Source organism: Schistocerca gregaria, chromosome 3 (assembly GCF_023897955.1).
Source record: "Schistocerca gregaria isolate iqSchGreg1 chromosome 3, iqSchGreg1.2, whole genome shotgun sequence".
In the NCBI taxonomy this organism is placed as follows: domain Eukaryota; kingdom Metazoa; phylum Arthropoda; class Insecta; order Orthoptera; family Acrididae; genus Schistocerca; species Schistocerca gregaria.
The window spans coordinates 382,138,332-382,162,090 of NC_064922.1; the positions used below are offsets into that span (position 1 = coordinate 382,138,332).

At 41.4% G+C, this 23,759-nt stretch overlaps 1 protein-coding gene across 2 annotated transcripts in view; it reads right to left on the minus strand.

Annotated features, from left to right (window-relative positions):
* Positions 1-23,328: 23,328 nt before the first annotated feature.
* The window catches only part of LOC126355016 (neuronal membrane glycoprotein M6-a), a 36,716-nt gene continuing 36,285 nt past the window's right edge, over positions 23,329-23,759 (minus strand). The window contains exon 7 of one of the 2 annotated variants that reach the window (XR_007565429.1): positions 23,329-23,700. The gene's annotated coding sequence lies outside the window, so the exon portion shown is untranslated. The remainder of the gene's footprint in view (positions 23,701-23,759) is intronic. The other variant, XR_007565428.1, reaches the window with a different exon arrangement.

A 23,759-nucleotide genomic window follows, 5' to 3' on the forward strand; every position in this document is an offset into this window, starting at 1 on the left:
AATGTGAGGAGTCCCACCATCCTGGAAGTACATTGCAGTCCACATGGCCTAAGGAATGTCCTGAAGATGCTCAACAAACAAATTTTCCAAAAAATGCAAGTAATTCTGTCCTATCATTCCAGAGTGGCGATTCTTCTGGAAAACCTGGAATTCTGAGAGAATTACGCTTTATGTAGAAAAATCAGTGAAATCTCAGGGAATTTCATAACCGTCAGAGTTATCTGGATACTTCCCACCAACACCAACCTATCCGAACTCCGGAGATGGGAACTCGCCCTTCAGTATATCCTCTCTTCTCGATATCCGCCAGGCCTCAACCTCCGCTAATTTCAAGTTGCCGCCACTCATACCTCACCTGTCTTTCAACAACTTCTTTGCCTCTGTACTTCCGCCTCGACTGACATCTCTGCCCTTACTCTTTGCCTTTAAATATGTCTGCTTGTGTCTGTGTATGTGCGGATGGATATGTGTGTGTGTGTGTGTGTGCGAGTGTACATCTGTCCTTTTTTTCCCCTAAGGGAAGTCTTTCCGCTCCCGGGATTGGAATGACTCCTTACCCTCTCCCTTAAAACCCACATCCTTTCATTTTTCCCTCTCCTTCCTTCCTTCCTGATGAAGCAACTGCCAGTTGCGAAAGCTCGTAATTCTGTGTGTGTGTTTGTGTGTTTTGTTCATGTGCCTGTCTGCCGGCGCTTTCCCGCTTGGTAAGTCTTGGAATCTTTGTTTTTAATATATTTTTCCCATGTGGAAGTTTCTTTCTGTTTTATTTACATACATACATACACAGACACAAGCTTATGTAAATATGTCTGCTTTTGTGTGTGTGTGTGTGTGTGTGTGTGTGTGTGTGTGTGTGTGTGTGTGGGCGCGCACACCCGAGTATATACCTATCCTTTTTTCCCCCTAAGGTAAGTCTTTCCGCACCCGGGATTGGAATGACTCCTTACCCTCTCCCTTAAAACCCACATCCTTTCATCTTTCCTTTTCCTTCCCTCTTTCCTGATGAAGCAGCCACCGGTTGCGAAAGTTCCAATTCTGTGTGTGTGTTTTATTCATTGTGCCTATCTACCGGCGCTTTCCCTCTTGGTAAGTCTTGGAATCTTTGTTTTTAATATATGGAATCTTAAAACAAAGATTCCAAGACTTACCAAGCGGGAAAGCGCCGGCAGACAGGCACAATGAACAAAACACACAAACACACACACAGAATTACTAGCTTTCGCAACCAATGGTGCTTCTTCAGGAAGGAGAGGGAAAGACGAAAGGATGTGGGTTTTAAGGGAGAGGGTAAGGAGTCATTCCAATCCCGGGAGCGGAAAGACTTCCCCTAAGGGGGAAAAAAAGGACAGGTGTACACTCGCGCACACACACACACACACACACACACACACACACATATCCATCCGCACATACACAGACACAAGCAGACATATTTAGGCAAAGAGTAAGGGCAGAGATGTCAGTCGAGGCGGAAGTACAGAGGCAAAGAAGTTGTTGAAAGACAGGTGAGGTATGAGCTGCGGCAACTTGAAATTAGTGGAGGTTGAGGCCTGGCGGATACCGAGAAGAGAGGATATACTGAAGGGCGAGTTCCCATCTCCGGAGTTCGGATAGGTTGGTGTTGGTAGGAAGTATCCAGATAACCCGGACGGTGTAACACTGTGCCAAGATGTGCTGGCCGTGCACCAAGGCATGTTTAGCCACAGGGTGATCCTTATTACCAACAAACACTGTCTGCCTGTGTCCATTCATGCGAATGGACAGTTTGTTGCTGGTCATTCCCACATAGAAAGCGTCACAGTGCAGGCAGGTCAGTTGGTAAATCACGTGGGTGCTTTCACACTTGGCTCTGCCTTTGATCGTGTACACCTTCCGGGTTACAGGACTGGAGTAGGTGGTGGTGGGAGGGTGCATAGGACAGGTTTTACACCGGGGGCAGTTACAAGGGTAGGAGCCAGAGGGTAGGGAAGGTGGTTTGGGAATTTCATAGGGATGAACCAAGAGGTTATGAAGGTTAGGTGGATGGCGGAAAGACACTCTTGGTGCAATGGGGAGGATTTCATGAAGAATGGATCTCATTTCGGGGCAGGATTTCAGGAAGTCGTATCCCTGCTGGAGAGCCACATTCAAGGTCTGATCCAGTCCCGGGAACTTTTGGGGTTCTTCTGTGGGAGGTTCTGGGTTTGAGGGGATGAGGAAGTGGCTCTGGTTATCTGCTTCTGTAACAGGTCGGGAGGGTAGTTGCGGGATGCGAAAGCTGTTTTCAGGTTGTTGGTGTAATGGTCGAGGGATTCAGGACTGGAGCAGATTCGTTTGCCACGAAGGCCTAGGCTGTAGGGAAGGGACCGTTTGATATGGAATGGGTGGCAGCTGTCATAATGGAGGTACTGTTGCTTGTTGGTGGGTTTGATGTGGACGGATGTGTGAAGCTGGCCATTGGACAGATGGAGGTCAACGTCAAGGAAAGTGGCATGGGATTTGGAGTAGGACCAGGTGAATCTGATGGAACCAAAGGAGTTGAGGTTGGAGAGGAAATTCTGGAGTTGTTCTTCACTGTGAGTCCAGATCATGAAGATGTCAACAAAAAATCTGTACCAAACTTTGGGTTGGCAGGCTTGGCATACGAGGGGGCCATCCTGGTACCCATGGCTGTTCCCTTTAATTGTTGGTATGTCTGGCCTTCAAAAGTGAAGAAGTTGTGGGTCAGGATGAAGCTGGCTAAGGTGACGAGGAAAGAGGTTTTAGGTAGGGTGGCAGGTGATCGGCGTGAAAGGAAGTGCTCCATTGCAGCGAGGCCCTGGACGTGCGGGATATTCATGTATAGGGAAGTGGCATCAATGGTTACAAGGATGGTTTCCGGGGGTAACAGACTGGGTACGGATTACAGGCGTTCGAGAAAGTGGTTGGTGTCTTTGATGAAGGATGGGAGACTGCATGTAATGGGTTGAAGGTGTTGATCTACGTAGGCAGAGATACGTTCTGTGGGGGCTCCCGGGATTGGAATGACTCCTTACCCTCTCCCTTAAAACCCACATCCTTTCGTCTTTCCTTCTCCTTCCTGAAGAAGCAACCATCGGTTGCGAAAGCTAGTAATTCTGTGTGTGTGTTTTGTTCATTGTACCTGTCTGCCGCCGCTTTCCCGCTTGGTAAGTCTTGGAATCTTTGTTTTTAATATATTTATCCCATGTGGAAGTTTCTTTCTATTATATAACAAAGATTCCAAGACTTACCAAGCGGGAAAGCGCCGGCAGACAGGCACATTAACAAAACACACACACAGAATTACTAGCTTTCGCAACCGATGGTTGCTTCTTCAGGAAGGAGAGGGAAAGACGAAAGGATGTGGGTTTTAAGGGAGAGGGTAAGGAGTCATTCCAATCCCGGGAGCGGAAAGACTTCCCTTAGGGGAAAAAAAAGGACAGGTGTACACACACACACACACACACACACACACACACACACACACACACACACACACACACACACACACCATTTGGGATGTGTGTGTGTGTGTGTGTGTGTGTGTGTGTGTGTGTGTGTGTGTGTGTGTGTGTGTGTGTGTACACCTGTCCTTTTTTTTTTCCCCTAAGGGAAGTCTTTCCGCTCCCGGGATTGGAATGACTCCTTACCCTCTCCCTTAAAACCCACATCCTTTCGTCTTTCCCTCTCCTTCCTGAAGAAGCAACCATCGGTTGCGAAAGCTAGTAATTCTGTGTGTGTGTTTTGTTAATGTGCCTGTCTGCCGGCGCTTTCCCGCTTGGTAAGTCTTGGAATCTTTGTTTTTAATATATTTTTCCCATGTGGAAGTTTCTATTACAGGCTGTAGGTCAAGAATGTACCAACATGGTAGCATCAGGTGATAGGCATAATTGAAAATGGTCAATCGATTATGATGGCCCTCCTCTATGATATGGATATGGTACCTTCTTGCTGTATGAGTTATTTTCACATTGGCACTGGCTCCTTACTACAGAGAGCCACAATTAGTAAAAATTGATAATCTATACATGTTTTTGCAATTACTGATTGGCAAATAAAAAATATTTAAATCTTTGTATGAAACTTAGTAAATTTTATGTCTCCTTTTCAAATCCAAAATAAGAATTTTGATATACTTTTGGAGAATATATTGCAACCCAAGCACAGCAGTAGAATCACACCCAGAGTACCGGGTGAAGCTTTTAAGGCTTTATAGCTTTTATTATAGACAAATTAAAATTATAAATAACACATTAAATGAAAGATCAACTCCAACAATTTTCCTTGCGAGTGTTCATTGTGAGAACCTTTCATCACATGGCACACATCAAGTTGATAGGTGAGTTCTTCACAAACCTTGATCAGTGTGTCTGGAGTAATTGTTGCAACAACTGCTTCAGTCCTGGTTCTTAAGTCAGGTAGATAGCTGTCAGCAGAGGCAAATACACATAACCCTTTATGGACCCCCTTGAATAAAGATTCCATGGTGTCACATTTAGTGACTGTGGAGGCCATGCAAAACAAGCTCTGTTGTCGAGTCCCTTGCAGCTAATCCAGTGGTGAGGGACAATGTCATTTAACCAGTCATGTACTGAGTTATGCCAGTGAGGCAGCACACCATCTTGTTGCCAAATAAAGTTCTGTGGTTCAGCTTCTTACAGTTGAGGAAAGAGCCATAGTTTAAGTGCATCAAGATAAGACAAACCAGTTACAGATGCTTCACTGAAAAATAAACTTTCCATTGGTATGTGACACAAAAAGCATCCTATTTAGGGGAATCTTGTTGCAACTGTACCATCTTGGGATTTGTTAATCCTGAGATGTGCACTTTATGTGTGTTCACATTTCCACTTAGGTGAAATGTGAATTCATCACTGAAGATGAGACAATCCAGAAAATATTCATCACCATACAGCAACATTTTGTTGGCAAATTTGGCACATAAACTAAAGTCTCTAGGCTTTAGAGCTGGTAACAGCTGCAAACAATGAAGACACAGTCATAAGTGTGTTCTTAAAAGTCTCCACAGACATCACTGGAACTGCTTGATTCATGGTTAACCTACAGAACTGATTTCTTGGGGCTACATGTGAAAGAGTCTCACTCATTCAACACATTGTTCAAATTTTCTTGATCATCACACACTCCACCCTTTCCAAGGATGGCCAGTATCTTCAAACTGATGATGCCATCTAAAGGTGTCATTATTGGAGGATTACAATGGAACGTAATACAGAATGCATGTTGCACGTAACAACAGATTCAATCCTTGCAAACTGTTAAACACAAAAAGCTTCCTGATCACTAGTCACCATCTTTGCTTCTGACAGAAGACACAGAAAACAGTGCATGCATGCATGCAAGAAAACAAACCATTTGAGTTCCTCTTTCCTGTATTATTTATAATCGTAAGTTGAATGTAATAATTGCTACAAAACCTTAAAAGCCTGATATACATTTTGAAACACTCAGCACATTGAAACAAATGAGCACAGCCTGGCTGTTGCAGGCATAAATATTGCATGTCATGACTGCATTAAAATGAAGTGTCACTAGCATGACACGCAAGACTGCAATAAAGAGAAGCCAAGTATCGGAGTCACATAATGTTGTAGAGCTAGAGCTTGAAGTGAACAGATAGTTGAATGACATTGCTATCACAAGGTGCACCTCATCTCCTGCCCAGCCACTACTGCAAGGACAAGGTACAAAAGTTCTTGACCTGACAGTGAGGTACTACTTTTTAGGAAAAAATGTATTTTTTGTGATATCGTCCCATTATAGGGCACTGCAATTTCTCCAATATTTTTCTGTTGAGTAGATTCCATTATTTAAGTGAGATGTGGGAAGGATCGTAGAATGCTCATCTAGTGAGGAATAACATTTTAAATGGACTAAAAAAATTCATTTTCTTCTTTCTTTATATACTGAAGAGCCAAAGTAACTGGTACACCTGCCTAATATCGTGTATCATGTAGGGCCCCTGCAAGACTGCAGAAGTGCCTTAACATGATGTGGCATGGACTCAACTAATGTCTGAAGAAGTATTGGAGGGAACTGACACCATGAATCTTGCAGGGCTATCCATAAATCCATAAGAGTACGAAGGGGGGGGGGGGGGGGGGGGGGAGAGATCTCTTCTGAACAGCGCATTGCAAGGTATCCCAGATATAATTATGTTCATGTATGGGGAGTTTGACGGCCAGCAGAAGTGTTTAATTCAGAAGAGTGTTCCTGGAGCCACTATGTAGCAATTCTCGACGTATTGGGTATCACATTATCCTGCTGGAATTGTCCATTGCAAGGTATCCCACATATAATAATGTTCATGTATGGGGAGTTTGATGGCCATCAGAAGTGTTTAATTCAGAAGAGTGTTCCTGGAGCCACTCCGTAGCAATTCTGGACGTGTTAGATGTCGCATTATTCTGCTGGAATTGCCCAAGTCTGTCAGAATGCACAGTGGACATGAATGGACGCAGGTGATTAGACAGGATGCTTATGTACATGACACCTATCAGAGTTGTATCTAGTCGTATCAGGGGTTCCATATCACTCCAACTGCACATGCCCTACACCATTCCAGAGCCTCCACCAGCTTGAAAAGTTCTCTGCTGACATGCAGGGTCCATGGATTTATGAGGTTGTCCCCATACCTGTGCACGTACATCCGGTCAATACAATTTGAAATGAGACTCGTCTGACCAGGCAACAAGGTTCCAGTCAACAACAGTCCACTGTTGGTGATGACGGGCCCAGGCGAGGCATAAAGCTTTGTGTCTTGCAGTGATCAAAGGCACACAAGTGGGCCTTTGGCTCCGAAAGTTCATATTAATTATGTTTCATTGAATGGTTATCACACTGCCACTTGTTTATCATCTCATCCAGCATTGAAAACTGCAGCAATTTGTGGAAGCGTTGCACTTCTGTCATGCTGAAAAATTCTCTTCAGTTGTCGTTGGTCCCGTTGTTGCAGGAACTTTTTCCGGCCATAGCAATGTCAAAGATTTGATGTTTTACCAGATTCCTGATATTCACGGTACACTCAGGAAATGATTGTACAGGAAAATCCCCACTTCATCACTACCTCAGAGATGCTGTGACCCATTGCTCATGCACCAACTATAACACCAAGTTCAAACTCATTTAAATCTTGATAACCTGCCATTGCAGCAGCAGTAACCGATCTAACAACTGTGCCACACACTTGTTTTCTTATACAAGCATTGCCGATTGCAGCGCTATATTCTGCCTGCTTACATCTCTCTGTATTTGAACATGCAGTCCCATACCAGTTTTTTTGGTGCTTCAGTGTATTTTGGAATTGGAAGATATTTGGGATTGTCAAATTCAATAGATGGTGCTCCAACTATTTATTTATCACACCCATTTCCATTTGACAAAGCACTTTAGTAGGAAGGTACTGTTTCCTAGTGAAAGGGTTTTTTTTTCTTTTGCAGCTTTGGTCCCTTCTCGTGCAATTATCAGTTGGTCCAGAAGACTTGTGAAGTAATCACCAATTGTTGCTTTGTCCTCTTTTGTAAAGGGTGATTATAATTGAAGTCAAACTTTCAAAACACTGTAGAAATAACACCCATGGTCAGAACGATGTCAAATTGTAACAGAATATCATCAAAGAAGGGGGAAAACATATGGCAGAAGAAAAAAAAAATAGTGTGAAAATTGATCAAAAGATGCGCTATATGTGTCAGAATACGTAAATTAAATTCCTGTCATGTGCACGACCCATTGAAGTTGGTATAAACTCTCTGGGTACACTGCTTTTCCTCCTTTCATGTCTGCAATGTTCACCATGACTGTCTCAACACAGGGTTGTGCTCAGCTTGTAAAGCTGTATTACAAGAATAATGACTGTGCATGCGTCACTCTGCAGAAGTTCTGGACACTGAAGGGTTGGAAAAACAGTGTTGGTCCGATGACTGCCCTGGGTCTGGAGAAAATGATTCAGAAATTCAAAAAGACTGACGTTCTTTTGGTGTGTAACCTGGTAGAGGGAGGAAACAAATTGATTCCACGTCAGTGAAAGCAGTGATCATGGTTATGCAAGAGGAGATGAGTTGTGCTGTGCAAATGTCTAGTACATGGAGAATAGCCCGAACATTGGACATACCTGTGAGCATGATGCATGAAATCCTATGAAACATCCTTCTTTGCTATACATTCAAAATTACCCTTGTGCATGAGTTGCTTCCTATTGACCTGCCAGCAAGAAAGACCTTTGCTTTAGAATTTCTTGCTCACATGGAAGTGGACAATGATTGGCCATGGAAGATTTTGTGGACAGATGAAGCCTACTTCCATCTGACAGGATATGTCAATACACAGAGTTGTTGAATATGGGCAACAAAAAATCCACATGCAAATCAACCAGTACCATTTCATCCGAAAAAGGTCACTGTGTGATGCAGATTAACGGCATCATTTACCCCCAGGGCCATATTTTTCTGAGACACAGATGCTTCCTTGATCCCCTTCTGCACCATTATATTGTTGTCTAACACATTTTGGAGCTACTCCATTTTACAGGACTATATAGTATGACTGAAAATGGAGTAGTAGATCCAAAATGTATTGGGAAATAATTAGAAGATAAAAAGACTGGTGACAAGAATGTTATTAATTAATAATCCCCTAACTTAGAAGTTACAGTCACGAACATCCCATAACTTAACTGTCAATTAATAACATAATTCCATCAGCATTGCCTGATTTAATTTGACTACATCCATTACCCTTGTTTAATAATTACTCTGTCCATGTTATGACTATCATCATTACTATTATTATGTACAAATTAACTTACTAAACGGTTAGGTGTAGGAGAAGGCCTGAAGATGCTGATCTTGCCTTGTGAAATAATGAATAATAATTATGCTTCCGGTCCTGTGTACCTCATTACTGTTTTAGTTCTGAATTTCAGACTCACTAATTTGATGAATTTTAATGACAGCTGTAGCATTTATATGTATAATTAATTATTTATATTCAGAAAAAAAACACAACACCTCGAATGACTAGAGACAGGACATCCAAACTCACAGGATATGTACAATAGTATGTTCTGCAGAAATGATTACCATTTCAGTCCCCTTGGTTGAAAATGTTTCCTGTTGCCTAGTAGAGTTTCCACGCATACATGATGGCATCCTGTGGTATTGCCATCCACGCTGCATTCACCTGGTTCCAAAGTTCACCTGTGGTGGTTGGTATTGTGTCACAGTGCTGCACACGTCACTTCACCATATCCCACACATTTTCTATTCGAACAAGCCTGGTGATGTGGTGGACCAGAGCAAAAGGTTGACATTCTGTGACACCAAGAAAGCATGTATTCATGCAGCAACATGTGAGCATGCATTGTCTTGCTGAAAAATGGTGTCTGGGATGTTGTGCAGAAAGGGTATGGCTATGGGTCGCAGGATGTGATTCACATAGGTCAAACTGGTCACTGTGCCCTGGACACACACCAGCTGTGATTTGTGGCTGTACCCAATAGCATCCCACACCATAAAGGCTTGATTTGGCACTGTATGTCTTATGTGAATGCAGTCACTGTGATGCTGCCCCCCTCCCTAAAGAAAATGCGGCATTCATTTTTAAACAAACAGAACCTGGCTTCAACTGAAAACACTATCTGATGCCATTCCATACACCATCGGTCTAACATGTTTCTGCGCATTCATGAATGGTAGGCAAGGAAGTGGACAATACACATCATAATAAATGGCTATGGACTGCCACTCCTGATAATGTATGATGTGTTACACTGTCCCACTGGTGCACCAGAGCCAAAGGAGGATGCAGATGTGTCCTGCAATTCCGTTAGGATGAGGTGTCGATCTTCTCAGGGGGTGGTCTGAGTCGTGCAACCTGACCCATCTTGTCGTGTTCTACAGCCTTCCATGAACCATTCGGCACATACCTACTGCACTGCTGAAACATGTTGTCACCCACAAGTAACAATTTCACACCTCATTCTCTCATGCCAATAATGCGCTCTCTTTGAAACTCACTGAGTTGACAGTGCAGTTCATGCATACGTCTGTGAGGCATTATGCATAGCTTCTCATGTCACACTGATCCATTACCCCCAGTTTAGATTTCTTCAGAACATACTAATGTACATGTCCTGTCAATATGAACATCATATCTCTAGTTGTTCAAGGCATCCTATGTTTTCTGCACATGAGTGTATTTTCTGTAGGTGCCACATTCTCCAGATTACATCTCCTAATATTCCTGGCTTAGCTATTACCTTAAATCTTACATTACGTCTATCTCTAATTACTGACACATGCATTGGGGTTATCATCCTAAAACATTTTCTCTATACAGTTCCTTATTCACAGTATAAAAATCCTTATGCCTCTTCTGGTTTATCGATACAAAATTAGGGTACCCAGGGTTTTCTATGCTTGAACCAGGCACTCTCTGTGCACTGCCTGGCATAACGCCCTTTTTTTTTATGGCAATTCCAGCTTACTAAGGAATGTGGCTCGTATCGTGCTGAGTGCCCACATAAGTTGTACTGTTTGCATATTACTGGAGATAATGACTCAGTCCCCAGTCAATGAAATGATAACATTACTAGCCTGAAAGCAAGAGGAAATTAAATCCCTTATTTTTTGCAAGGGCATGTAGCTCTGCTGTATGGTTGAATGATTTTGCTTCCTCTTAGGAAAAGTTGTCCCTTATTTGTATATCCCTGAAGGGGCTATTCAGGAGGATCTTGTTGGCAAGGAAAACCAAACTAGCATCCTATGGATCAGAGTGTGGAATGTTAGATCCTTTAATAGGGTTGGTAGACTAAAGAATTTAAAATGAGAAATGGACAGGCCAAAGTCAGACACTTTGTTGATTTGGTGAAGTGTGGTGGCAGGAAGAATACGACCTTTGGTCAAGTGAGTACAGGGCTATAAATAAAAAATCAATTAGTGGATAATGCAGGAGGAGGTCACACTGAATAAGAACACAGGAATGCAGGTAAGCTACAATGAACACCATAGTGAGTGCATTATACCCTGTCCAATCACATTAATGTGACCACCACCTATGTTCAACATCAGTCTGCAATAACCTCTCACAGATGGCAAGTGGCAGCACACAGGGTACATAAGGTGTGTTGAGGAGGGGCACAGACAACAGTGCAGTCACTGTCATACTGTGGGAACTGAGTAATTTACCTGACATCCAAAAGGGCTTTGTCATTGGCTTTCAGTCCAAGGTTGGAAGCATTTCCAAAATGGCTAACTCTGTAAACTGTTTGTGTACTGCGTGGTTAAAGTATACCACGCATAGCATCCAAAACTGGCACCGAGGCAACTGTTATGCACCACGGACCTTAGATGACAGGGGTAAACGACAGCTGTAGAGGCTTGTACAGATGAACAGATTTGCGAGTGTTGAGCAACTGACCACCCAGATGAACCAACAGTATCTCCTCAATGACTGATTAGGGAACATTGCTGCAAACGGGTCTTCACAGCAGGGGCCTGGCTCATACACCCGTACTGAATGCTGTTCATCAGTGATAAGGGCACTGGAATCTGTATGCCAATCCCGCAGCTGCACATCTACTGTGTAGCAACAGGCAGCCTCTTAAGATGAATCACATTTTTTGCTCCGTCTGACAGATGGCCATTGGCATGTACAGTGTTAAATGTCTGGAAGTAAACACCCTGTAACAAATACTGGAAGGATCCAGACCAGAGGAATGAGTGTTATGTACTTGGGAGTGTTTTTGTGTCATTCTCTGTATGATCTCGTCATTCTGGAAAGCACAATGTATCAATACAAATATGCCTCTGTCTTTGGGGACCATGTTTACTCCTACATGCAGAATGATTTTTCTTGGCACTGTGGCGTCTACTAGCAGGACAATGCAACATATCACACAGCTTGTAGTGTACAAATGTTGTTCGAAAAGCACCAGTTTGAGTTTATCGTATTCTCTTGGTCACCAAACTCCCTAGATTCAAACCCAATTGAGAATATGTGGGACTACCTCGATCAGTCTGTTCACACCATGGATCCTCAACTGAGAAACCTAGTGCAGCCAGCCACAGCACCGCAGACAGTGCCCTTTAGTGGCTCATCGATTCTCTTCCTGCACATTTTGCAGTGGTCTGTGCTGTAAAAGGCAGATTTTTAGGCTTTTTACAATGTGGCTGGACAATGGGGTAGTCAAGATAGATGCAAAGCTGACACTCACCACAGGAGTGCAAATTTATATGCATAGTAGCTCCACACATAAGGAAGAGATTGAAAGTAAGGATCATGAGATAAAATAAATTATTTAGATGTAATTGGAATTTGTTAACAGTAAAAGCAAGGAAAGGGAAAATTGTAGTATATTATGGCAGGCAGGGTGGTGGAGGGCATGGGGGGAGGGGGAAACCACCTCATAGAATACTGCACAGACTGTAATTAAATCATTGCCAACACTTTGTTCCACAAAGAAGGGGAAGTGACCTGGAGACACCAGATAGGTTATACAGCGTGTTTAACTAACACAAAAACAAATAAAAGATGTGAGCAGAGGACAACAAAATAATCCTATTACATACAGGTCCATAAAATAATGATTCCCTTGGTACCATGTATCCGTACACCCAGTCATGCCAATGTTTCAATACTGATGTGTAAATCTATGTTTAAACTGCAGCTTTCCTTTGGATGATTTTCCTTATGGTAGGTTGATAGAACATATCTTCAGTTTGTTAATGGAAGAAAGTGTGATGGCTAAAAATTGTACAGTAAGGTCAGTGATTCGATTACAGCAAGTAGTTTCAAATGGATGAGGTACAATAGTTGTGCAGAGATTAAGAGGTTTGCATAGGATGGACTAACAGGCAGAGCTGACTTGAACCATTCTTTGGACAACATTCAGTGCCAGCCCAACATATGGGTCCAAAAGGAGGATGGTAAATATATGATTTTGTCATGTCTAGTCTTGTGGTGTGCGTCCGTTCATTGACTCATTATTTCCACACTTCAATGGCAAAAGTCATGGGATAGTGACATGCACATATACAGATGGCAGTAGTATTGTGCACACAAGGAATAAAAGGACAGTGCATTGGCAGAGCTGTCATTTGTACTCAGGTGATTCACGTGAAAATGTTTCCAATTTAATTATGGCCTTATGACTTTCAATGTGAAATGGTAGTTAGAGCAAGATGCATGGGAAATTCCACTTCAGAAATCATGAGGGAATCCAGTATTCCACAATACAAAGTGTCAAGAGTGTGCCAAGAATACCAAATTTCACACTACGATCAACACAGTGGCTGACAGCCTCGACCAAGAGCAGCAGTGTTTACGTAGAGTCGTCTGTACTAACCGACAACCAAACTGTGTGAAATAACCACAGAATGCAGTGTGGGATGTACAATGATCATATCCATTAAGCCAGGGTGGCAAAATTTGGCGTTAATGGGGTGTGGCAGCAGATGGCTGATGTGAGTGCCTTTGCTAACAGCATGATATCGCCTGCAGCACATATCCTGGGCTTGTGACCATATCTTTTGGACCCCAGATGACTGGAAAACTGTGGCCTGGTCAGATGACTCCTGATTTCAATTGGTAAGAGCTGATACCACCCCCCCCCCCCCCCCCCCCCCCATGAACCTTGCCGTTGGTGGGGAGGCTTGCGTGCCTCAGCGATACAGATGGCCGTACCGTAGGTGCAACCACAACGGAGGGGTATCTGTTGAGAGGCCAGACAAATGTGTGGTTCCTGAAGAGGGGCAGCAGCCTTTTCAGTAGTTGCAGGGGCAACAGTCTGGATGATTGACTGATCTGGCCTTGCAACATTAACCAAAACGGCCTTGCTGTGCTGGTACTGCGAATGGCTGAAAGCAAGGGGAAACTACAGCCGTAATTTTTCCCCGAGGACATGCAGCTTTACTGTATGATTAAATGATGATGGCGTCCTCTTGGGTAAAATATTCCGGAGGTAAAATAGTCCCCCATTCGGATCTCCGGGCGGGGACTACTCAGGAGGATGTCATTACCAGGAGAAAGAAAACTGGCGTTCTACGGATCGGAGCGTGGAATGTCAGATCCCTTAATCGGGCAGGTAGGTTAGAAAATTTAAAAAGGGAAATGGATAGGTTAAAGTTAGATATAGTGGGAATTAGTGAAGTTCGGTGGCAGGAGGAACAAGACTTCTGGTCAGGTGAATACAGGGTTATAAATACAAAATCAAATAGGGGTAATGCAGGAGTAGGTTTATAATGAACAGGAAAATAGGAATGCGGGTAAGCTACTACAAACAGCATAGTGAATGCATTATTGTGGCCAAGATAGATACGAAGCCCACACCTACTACAGTAGTACAAGTTTATATGCCAACTAGCTTAAAATGACGAAGAAATTGAAGAAATATACGATGAAATAAAAGAAATTATTCAGATAGTGAAGGGAGACGAAAATTTAATACTAATGGGTGACTGGAATTCGAGTGTAGGAAAAGGGAGAGAAGGAAACATAGTAGGTGAATATGGATTGGGGCTAAGAAATGAAAGAGGAAGCCGCCTAGTAGAATTTTGCACAGAGCACAACTTAATCATAGCTAACACTTGGTTTAAGAATCATGAAAGAAGGTTGTATACATGGAAGAACCGTGGAGATACTAAAAGGTATCAGATAGATTATATAATGGTAAGACAGAGATTTAGGAATCAGGTTTAAAATTGTAAGACATTTCCAGGGGCAGATGTGGACTATCTATTGGTTATGACCTGTAGATTAAAACTGAAGAAACTGCAAAAATGTGGGAAATTAAGGAGATGGGACCTGGATAAACTGAAAGAACCAGGGGTTGTACAGAGTTTCAGGAAGAGCATAAGGGAACAATTGACAGGAATGGGGGAAAGAAATACAGTAGAAGAAGAATGGGTAGCTCTGAGAGATGAAGTAGTGAAGGCAGCAGAGGATAAAGTAGGTAAAAAGACGAGGGCTGCTAGAAGTCCTTGGGTAACAGAAGAAATATTGAATTTAATTGATTAAAGGAGAAAATATAAAAATGCAGTAAATGAAGCAGGCAAAAAGGAATACAAACGTCTAAAAAATGAGATCGACAGGAAGTGCAAAATGGCTAAACAGGGACGGATAAAGGACAAATGTAAGGATGTAGAAGCTTATCTCACTAGGGGTAAGATAGATACTGCCTACAGGAAAATTAAAGAGACCTTCGGAGAGAAGAGAACCACGTGTATGAATATCAAGAGCTCAGATGGCAACCCAGTTCTAAGCAAAGAAGGGAAGGCAGAAAGGTGGAAGGAGTATATAGAAGGTTTATACAAGGGCGATGTACTTGAGGACAATATTATGGAAATGGAAGAGGGTGTAGATGAAGATGAAATGGGAGATACGATACTGCGTGAAGAGTTTGACAGAGCACTGAAAGACCTGAGTCGAAACAAGGCCCCCGGAGTAGACAACATTGCATTAGAACTACTGACAGCCTTGGGAGAGCCAGTCATGACAAAACTCTACCAGCTGGTGAGCAAGATGTATGAGACAGGCGAGATACCCTCAGACTTCAAGAAGAATATAATAATTCCAATCCCAAAGAAAGCAGGTGTTGACGGATGTGAAAATTACCGAACTATCAGTTTAATAAGTCACAGCTGCAAAATACTAACGCCAATTCTTTACAGACGAATGGAAAAACTAAAGATTCTAAAGGTGGCAGGGGTAAAATACAGGGAGCGAAAGACTATTTACAATTTGTACAGAAACCAGATGGCAGTCATAAGAGTAGAGGGGCATGAAAGGGAAGCAGTTGTTGGGAAAGGAGTGAGACAGGGTTGTAGCCTCTCCCCGATGTTATTCAATCTGTATATTGAGCAAGCTGTAAAGGAAACAAAAGAAAAATTTGGAGTAGGTATTAAAATTCATGGAGAAGAAGTAAAAACTTTGAGGTTCGCCGATGACATTGTATTTCTCTCAGAGACGGCGAAGGAGGGAAGGAGAGGGAAAGACGAAAGGATGTGTGTGTGCGAGTGTACACCTGTCCTTTTTTCCCCCCTAAGGGAAGTCTTTCCGCTCCCAGGATTGGAATGACTCCTTACCCTCTCCCTTAAAACCCACATTCTTTCATCTTTCCCTCTCCTTCCCTCTTTCCTGAAGAAGCAACCATCGGTTGCGAAAGCTAGTAATTCTGTGTGTGTGTTTGTGTGTTTTGTTCATTGTGCCTGTCTGCCGGCACTTTCCCGCTTGGTAAGTCTTGGAATCTTTGTTTTAAATATATTACATATACTCTGACATTATTGATTATCTATGACCTTGTCTCTTGTATATTCTATGACGTACAGTCTCAGACATAAAACCTATCTGCTGGATGACCACTGCAGAGACTAAGTTCGAGTCATTCACTTAAGACGGCCAATAAAACCAGCCATCCCTTAGCATTTTTAAATCTGGCCCTATACACGATCTGACAAGGATGCAGAAATGCATGGAGAAAGTGCTAGTCTAGTGGAGAACATCACACAATGTAGATATAAAGTCAACTCTATTCCCTATATTTTTAAATCACATTCTGGTTGACTGCTCAAGTTATTAGTCTTATGGAATCTCGAAGATAATTAGCTGCATTTTCTAACTCATTGTAATAGCGAAGACTTCCAGAAACTATTCTGCCAAACAGCACATTCCTCCGTCAAGATCAGAACAGTTTATGTTTGAGAGTTTCCTCATCCTACAACAGCCACCAGATGCTGGTCATCTGCCACCCACTGCCTAACACCAGTCACCATCCACCAGAGGAAACGGCACAGTGCTATGAGTGTATTTATCATTTGTTATTTGAAATTCTAGTATTTATCTGCCAGTTACCTATTGGATTTTACATGCTTGAAACTTGTGAATGTTGTTCAAGAGTTGTAACATTTGGGACATATTATTTGCATTAGATTTAATAAAGGGGTGAAGGCAACAAAGGTAGCTCAGTCCTTTTATACTGGGTGTGGGTTGAGTGCCTTTGGACAAAAAATTTCAGAAAAGGATTTTTGTTTTTCAAGAAAGATCATTCTAGGATGAATGATTTTCCACATTCAGGAAGTCTCAATAGCAGACATACATGATGAACTAAACTAAACTAAACTCCTCCCAAACAGACCATGAAGGCCCAATGGTACCGACTGGCTGCAGTTTCATCCTCAGCCCACAGTCGTCACTGGATGCGGATATGGCGCGGCACGTTGTCAGCACACCACTCTCCCGGCCTTATGTCAGTTTCTGAGACCAGAGCCGCTACTTCTCAATCAAGTAGCTCCTCAGTTTGCCTCACAAGGGCTGAGTGCAGCCCGATTGCCAACAGTGCTCGGCACACCGGATGGTCACCCATCCAAGTGCTGGCCCAGCCTGCCAGCGCTTAACTTTGGTGATCTGACAACAACCGTTGTTACCACTGTGGCAAGGCCGTTGGCATGTGATGAACTGCCACCATTTAAATATTGTGTGACAGTTACATTCAACAGGCAAGGTTCAGAGGTTGAGTATAGGAGTACTCCATGCTAATGCAAAGCAACAAAAATCAAAGCAGTGATTATTACTGCTTTTCTGCCTGAACACCATCAGCTCATAAATAAAGCATTTCCTATGTGCTATTGTTACTGGCAGCAAGTTGTGATGCCTTTACATTAACTCCTTCGGAAGAAATTGATGGCAGAGCTGTAACAAGATACATATACTCAAGCAAAGGTCAGTGTGAAAGTATTTTGCATCATTGGCTAAAAAAGGGGGTTGTGTAACAGAATAGCTAAAAATAAGGCCTTTAGTGAGAGTGGAAGTGCAAGCCAACATAGCCTTCATTCGACATGTGACCACATTACCACAGAGCTAGCGATGAACTGCAGTATTCATCTCTCACTTATTGCCCCAGTGCTGGCTAGTACAGATAAACTGCAAAGTGAAAGACAAGATTAGTTGTGGTTTCCACATGGAATGTCTTTCCTAAGCTCAAAACCATAAGTTAATAACATTATGCCTCATATTAAGTGAAAATCACAAAGGTTATTCAATGGAAATGACATGTAAAATCAAGTGAATTTAGGATAATAATTCTGTGCCTTCCGGGAAGTAACTCATCAGTCACAGATTTGCCAAATTTATTCTGGATTGTTGCCAAGGTTCCTTTATACCACCAGCAGAAAGACTACCAGCAGATATGTGCCTTGAGCAGGCTTGGAATATCAGAAGAGAATATTGCTGAGTTTTACTGCCATTTCTGTAACTAGCTTTAGGGACTTGGACATAGTTAATTATAATACTTAGGTGCACCAACTGTAAATAAAATACAATAAATCAATAATTGTAACAATTATTTTTGTTTCTCTGTCTTAAGTGCACTGAATACTGAAAAGCTCATTTGCCAGATATGATTCACATTTTTGGAGGATTCCAGTGGTTTTACTGAAAACATTATGAGAAGCCAACACATCTTTCGATCATTATACACTTCGAAAATATTTTTCTTAAGAACACTTTCATTGACACTATTCCAAAAACAGAGAAACACAAATCAAAAGATAACACAGCATTGAGTTCAAACTGTGAACATCCACAGAGAGACTTCAAGTAGTCTAGTGTGCATGGAAACCATAAGAGATGATCAAAAAAGCAGTCTTCAAAAAAAGTGAAGAAAATCAAACCAGCTAACATGAAAGGAGAAGCAGTTTTCATCTGAACATAGAACAAGGAACACAGAATACTAACCCCTAATGTTTTCATATGAATAATGCCTCTAGGCTAACGTAACATTTAGAGAATTTTCTGGGACTGAGTCATAACACTTAACTTCCACTAGCTTGAATTATGGCCGAGACTCACATTCTGCCTGCTGCTCAGCAGGGGTGAAAATCATTAGGACCTCTGCATCCCAAACACAGACTCTGTATGCCAGTCAATCATGGCAAAATGCTCTAGGTTTACATCTTTCTGCCAGCACTTTAATTTCTTTTACAGCAGACTATCACCTCATTGTGGAGGTAAAACTGCTTCTCCTTTCATGCTAGCTGGTTTGATATTCTCCACTCATTTTGGAGACCACTTTTTCGGTCATGCTATATGGTTTTCATGCACAGCAGAGTACTTGATTTGGAATGTTATGCTATTCATAACTTATGAAGTCTCTCTGTGTATGCTCATGTTTTGCAATCAATGGTGTGCTGTTAACTTTCCATTTATGTTTCTCTGGTTTGAGAATAGTATCAATTAAAGTGTTCTTAATAAAAATATTTTCAAAGTGTGTAATGATCTAAAGATGTTTTGCCTTTTCATAATATTTACAGTAAAACCACTGGAATGCTCCAAAAATATGAATCGTATCTGGCAAATGTGCTTTTCAGTATTCAGCGCACTTAAGATAAAGAAACAAAAATAAATGTTACAGTTATTGTAACATTGTAGGTGATTTGCAGTTGGTGCACCGTAGTATTATTAGCAATTCTGCTCTAGTCCCAAAAGCCAGTTACAGAAATGGCAATAAAAGTCAATGACATTCCCTTTTGGTATTCTGACCCTCAGCAGCAGCATATTTGAGATGTAAGATGTAATAGCTTCCAGGTCTGCCCAAGGCAAATATCGGCTGGTATTCTTCCTGCTGGTGATGTAATGGAATCTTGGCAACAATGCAGAATAAGTTTGGAACTCTATGACTATTGAGTCACTTCCTGGATGGCATAGGATTATTCTGCTAAACTCATTTGATTTTAAGTGTCATTTCCATTAAATAACCTTTGTGATTTTCACTTAAGGTGAGGCATAAGCTTATCAATTTATGGTTTTGGGTCTAGGAAAGTCAATCCATGTGGAAACTATGACTAATCTCATCTTTCACTTTGAATTTTATCTGTACTAGCCAGCACTGGGGCAATAAGTAACAGATGAATACTGCACTTCGTCACTAGCTCTGCAGTATTTACTGATTAATTAATAATTTTAAGAATAATAATTATGATGGAAATTTGCTGGCACTACACAAGAGGCACAACAATAGTGAGTTCATTCAGGAGCACATGTCTCAGCTAATTTACTCACAGTGATGCAGACTCCGGACAGTCAAGCTTATGATTTTTCGTATTCACAAAAAAATCTGTAGCATATAATATTAGGTTCTTAGATGATAGTTCTTCTAGCATTGAAGTTATTTACCACCTCCTCTTTGTTGAAGACAATGTTACAGTGTTCAGCTTAATGTTTAAATATTTCGCTTCTTCAAAGTATTACAGTTACTGTTAATGCAGATAGATAGATCAGGTGAAATAAGCAACTATTAACTGAAGTGGACTGCGTACCATAAGAAGTAATATATTTCATATTATCAGTGAACTAAACAGAAATCCACAGCCTCTCTCTATCATGGGAAAAGACAGACAGTACAAGATCGATGAAACATCTCGTACGAGTTTTTACAAACAAAAGAACATTAATGTTTTTCATCTTTTCATGCTAGCTTTACAGGTTTGATTGCTGTCTGCCAGGTTTCTTTGCCTGTAGATGGCTAGGGACGAAACATGGATAAATTAATAAGGAACAATCGAAGCAGTGTGTTTACAAAAGCAAATTGTCTCTGAAGGTGGTGAAACCAGCCGACAAGGTGATGGTCATGGTTTTTTGGAACACACTTGGAATCATCTAAATTGATTACTTGAAAAAAAAGGACAAACATAACTGGAAACTTATTGAATAAGAAAAAGTCCTCTTCCATCACAATAATGCATTGGTGCAGACCTGACAATTTCAATGGCTATACTTCTTGAATTAAAATTTGAATTATTGAATACACACTGTATTCACTAGACTTCTGAATCTCTTCTTTTTAAATGCTATTACAGCTTATAAGTAGTGCTGAAATCTAAAGAACTTGATATTCAACTATAAGTGATAAATGACCCTAAATTATATAGAAGCCAAAAGTACCATGAGCATGCACTCATGCCACAGCACACTTCAAATGCTGTGACAGTCCACTGTAATCAAAGTAAGTAAGTAAATCCCCTTTTACTTTTGATGGGCTGACTAACATTATGTTAATTCTTCTTGCATTTGTCGGTGAACTCTCTATTACACCTGCAGTTCCCTCTATTGTTTGTAAAGTGGTTTGCTGGCCCACCTCTGTACAATATGGCACCTCACCTCAGAATTTTGTTGGTCATTTACCTTGACTTACTTTTCATAAAGACCACCTAAAATCTGCTGATTTAGCACTTCATTCATGCTTCTCATTTTCTAGAATTCCAACAAAGAGAATACCATGCGTCATCAGTAGCAGAGTGATATAAATAATTTCGGTTGTGTGACCTATATCAATACAGAAATGTTGGTCTTTCCAAATTCTTACTTATCTGCCTTGTTTTTAAGTTGAGTAATATAGTGCTATGCATATGAATTCCTTAGTGCTTTTAAATTTTTTCATAATTAAATAGGTCCACTTAAAAATTTATATATAAAAATTACTCAGCTCTCATTTATTCCTGATGGAGTGATTTCCATCTAGTACTGCAATCATGGATGTCATTACTTCTGCTGAAGTACTAGTTGGGCAAAATAAACTGCCCCAGAAAATAGACAACGCAACTTACATTATTCACACTGGGGAAGCTTATCTTAACAAGCATGAAATTTTTCCGGGTCAGTTTATTTTGCCCAGACTGTATACTGGATTGTTTACAACAAATATCTTGAGAGAAAAATGTCATGCTACACTACAGTTGTGCAATCCTAAAATCTTTTTTTCCAATTTTAATTCTAATAAAAATGTACAGCAAAAGTTTTGAAGAATCTGCCTTCCTAACTCCTGCTTGTGCTTTAAATTTATCACTGATGATGTATCTAGACATGGTAAATCTAATCTATACAATAGTGATGAAAAAATAGCAGGCCAAATAACACAAGGGGAAAAATTTGTTATATGCCAATGATCTGGCTATTACTGCACAAGGGAAGAACTTTGAGGGAGTACTGTAGAAGGAAAACTGGTTAAACACCATGTCAGAATGTTACCAAGAGAATTTCCTCAAACCACGCAAACCCCTCAAAGACGGAAGTTAGTGCTTTCCACCTCCACTCAAAACAGGCAAACAGAAACCTGAAAATCACCTGGAATGGCAGCAAACTGGAACATACAGAAAACCCAGCCTATGGATAAATCTTGTTATACTTGATAGTTATGACCCAGAGAATTTTAGTGCATACTGAATCCATGTTAACGGAGTCATTTTATATACAAAATATGTGGTTACGTTCATGTTTACTGGCATATTAACTTTAAAACAACATTCACCAGTGAACGACACAGGTTCAAGACCTGCCCAATCCACCCACCCAGGACTTCCTATTCCAGTCCTGTCACAGGCTTCTCCTACCCTATGAAGGGTCAGGTCACCTGTGAAAGCAGTCATATCATATACCAGTTCTGCTGCAATCGCTGCACAGCTCTTTATATTGGTACGACTATCAACCAGCTGTCCTCCAGGATGAATGGCCACTGCCAAACTGTGACTATGGGCAAAGTAGAACACCTGGAGGTACAACATGCAGCTGAAAATAACATGCTTGATTTCAACCACTGCTTCCCTCCATGACCAGCTTTTCCAAACTGTACAAATGGGCGTTATCCTTACAATACATTCTCTGCTCCCATGATTATCCTGGCCTCAATCTATGGTAATATACTGTCACCACACCCTCCACCCAAAAATTTCCACCCTCTCTGTCCTACAACCATCTCCCTATTCTCATCACCCACCCTTGTGTGCTGCCCTCTGCCAACACACCCACCCATCTTTTCCCTTCCCCACTCCTCTCCTTTTTTGGTCCCTGTCCCCTCCCCACCTCCATGCCGCAGCCTCCTGATGCCACATCTGTTGGCAGTCTACTCCCTGCTCCTCCAGACAGTGCTCTTCTCCCTCTCAACCCATTTACTGTTATCCCTTCCTTGCCCCCTCCAGATTGCTGCTTCCATTCTAAATGACAGTTGCAATCTGGTCAGAGCTGCCACAGATGACGGTTATGCGTACATGGAGTGTACTTACTTGTGCGAATTAATGTGTGCGTATTTCCTTTTCTGATGAATGCTGTGGCCGAAAGCTAATGCATAAGTGTATCTTAGTTGGATCTGTCTGTGACTTAATGCGTCATCTTTACAGTAAATAGCAATCTATCTTTTCTTTACAATGTTGATATTCTAACCTGGAGTTTCTATTGTATGGTTACATACTAATATTCATTTTTACTTTGGCATACTCCCTGAGATGTCTTCACATACTCCCAAGGTTATGACTAACCTCCAGAGGATATGTCTAGGTGGTTGTATACCAATTCCTTTAATTCATCTAATGAAAGGACTACAGACTGGTTTCAGTTTAAAGAACAAATACATGGCACAACCAACAGAAAAACAAGACTGGTTTCATTTGAAAAAAGAAATAATTCAGTCAATATACAAAACTACAACAAATTGTAAAACTGTTCTCCTTAGGTTGCTTCCGCAGACTGGTATCACTAAAAAAGGGAATGAATAGTACAACCACTTGAATCAATTGTTTTCAATCGGTTGCTCCCACATACTGGTTTTACTCAAACCAGTATGTAAAGCTGGAATCTCTTGATCTCTTGTTTTCATTTGGTTTTTCCTATAGCTGTGTGCTTCCCTTACTTTTTGCACTACCTTCTCTTGTAAAAAGTAATCTGCTAATCAAAAGTAACAAATAAAAATTATGAGAAATGAGAATAAAAATAATTATTAT